The sequence below is a fragment of the Ostrinia furnacalis genome, unplaced genomic scaffold, assembly GCF_004193835.3.
Source record: "Ostrinia furnacalis isolate ACB-3 unplaced genomic scaffold, ASM419383v2 OfSCF0484, whole genome shotgun sequence".
Classification (NCBI taxonomy): Eukaryota; Metazoa; Arthropoda; class Insecta; order Lepidoptera; family Crambidae; genus Ostrinia; species Ostrinia furnacalis.
In genome coordinates, this window is record NW_021130723.1 from 746 (window position 1) to 3451 (window position 2706).

The following is a 2706-nucleotide window of genomic DNA, read 5'->3' on the forward strand; positions in this document are numbered from 1 at the left end:
GTGATTAACATCCAACATCCACTGGCCGAGAGTAACCTTTCTTGTAATTTATAAGCAGTCAAATTCTACTAATTTCGACACTAAATTATAAAATAAGTACTCCGTTCTTGACATTGCTAGAAATATGTTTATCTTCAGTCATATAAGATTAAATTAACGTGATTTCGTTCGTTCCTTTCAGCCAAATGACGTCCACTGCGGGACGTAATGTGATTTAGAACTCGTTAAAGTTGTTGTTTTTATGGTTAACTACTAACTCTTTAAATTCAATCAAAATCCTTTAGCTAGAATCGAAGAGACCCCATAACTAAATGAATTAGTCCAGACAAACGGCGCACGTAATTCTTGGCATAGGAAGACTCAAGGGTATTCTTGTTCTAAAATTAGCAGGTGCAGCAGTTAATTTCGCTGTCAAAGTGCAGTAAAGCATCGCAACAGTGCTACTAACCCAATTTTGAATAGGTAGGGTAACAGGACTGGAAATATCGCTCTTATTATTGCAGTCATAAGGTGGGCTCTAAAGACTGTTTAGTGATATTTCAATTAGCCTGTCTACTTGAAATGAATCGAAGATTCATTAGTCTAGTGGGTTGTTATGTGTCTATAATATTATTTACGATCAGGTGCATTTATTCATAGCATTTACTATGAAGTATTTGACAACTGGTTAAATAATAAACTGGTAAAATGATAAGCGCCCGTATTCACAAACGATGCTTGCTTAAGTGAAGCAGCAAATTATACGCACAGCGTTGAAAAGAGCTCTGTGACTAGTTCGTGTGTGACCCAGTGCGTCTACGCGCTCTGTGAGACCTCATAGTAATGTTTGTGAATACGGGTGATATTCTCGTATTTTCCTATTATACTTGCGTGGTTCCAATTGCCACCAAAGCCAACCCAGCGTGGCTGAATAGCAGACATAATCGGGTCTTACGACACTAATAAAAACAAATGCCACCGCGTGTTCCGCGGTTGACATTTTTGGAGTGGCTTTCGGAGTTATTGAAATTAATATCTACTGGAGTGTTTTACCTGAAAGTTCTATATAGTATAAAGTTCTATCTATGCTCTAATAAGTAAGACCGTAAGATAAACTATTATATTCCATATACTTTGCAAAAAGGTCGTACCTTCAGAGTAGAGCTCTCGATCCATTCATCCTAATAGAAGAAATTGAATCCGCCGAGATTTTCCAACGCAATAATCCGGGCTTTTCTAGGCATACCAATGCTCTTTCCTCCATTGCTTTCCATCGTGTTCTTTAAAAGTATTAATAAAGCTGTATTTCCGAGAAAGTAATGCCAGACGTAGCTTTTTAATAGTCCATAATGTACTGCAACAACGTTGGATTCTACCAAATATTTGTACACATTGCGCTGTTGACAGCCGTGGCTCATGCGTCATACGCCATAATAGCGTGGGTTCCGTCTTCAATGCATGACTTGAAGTGCTTTATACTGTGACGTCAAAGGAATTCGTAACACATAGATGTATTCGTTGAACAGTTGACAAGATAGTTCCGTTTGCACTACTGTTTATCTGCTTTTAAAGTAGAGATTGTATTGACTTGCTCAATGAAGCCCTATCTAATTAGGTACATATGTAAAACTAGGTTTATTGAACTGGCTCACCCGGCGAACTTCGTACCTACTGCTGCATATGTTCATCTATACTTATAATAAATCTGTAGAGAGGTCAATTCTGTACATGAAATATATTTTCAAAATAACTATCAGGGGGTGATTGATTAGTGATCGATACTGATGCCAAAAATGCAATCAGTAAAGTTTTTGTCTGTCTGTCTGTCTGTCTGTCCGTCTGTATGTTCCTTATAGAAACAAAAACTACCTACTCCACGGATTTTAACGAAACTTGGTACATCATAAAAGCGCTTTTTTAAAGCCAATTTGCAAAAATAAATGAATTTTATGAATTTTATTTTATTTTACAATTATTATTCATACTCCCGGGCAGGTTATAGTATACTTAGGAATTCCCACGGGAACAGGAATTAGCGGGAAAATCCTTTTGTATGAAAAATCTAAACCGCTTAAGTTAGACGCTTGAAATTTGGTATGTGGGTACCTTAGTAAACCTAAAGCTTAGTTACAACAAGGAATTCCCGAAATTCCCACGGGAACGGTAATTAGCGGGAAAATCCTTTTGTATGAAAAATCTAAACCGCTTAAGTTAGAATTTGGTATGTAGGTATCTTGAAATTTGGTATGTAGGTACCTTAGTAAACTTAAATCTTAGTTACAACAGGATATTGCAAAATTCCCACGGGAACGGGAGTTAGCGGGAAAAAACATTTGTATGAAAAAATCTAAACCGCGTAAGATAGATGAAGGGGGTAAAACGGGATCCACGCGTACGAAGTCGCGGGCGGCCGCTAGTTACAAATAATGTAGGATTCTAATGGAGAAAAAAATTTTCAACTCGGTCCACCCTCGGTCGACCCAAAAAGTAGTGTCAAGCCGAAGCCCAGAGGTAGAGCATCACTAGGGCTACCCAAATCAAACAAAGAATCCAATCTTTTCCCTTTATTTATTAATATTAGTGAAGATTAATTTTATCGTGTTAATTACCATCGTAAAATAATACATACATTTATTTGAATTGAAACAATATTATAGGCTTCTGTGTAAATGTGTATTTCTTTTTATGTCTACTTGAATATTGTCTGAATGCGGTTTCCTTTGTTGC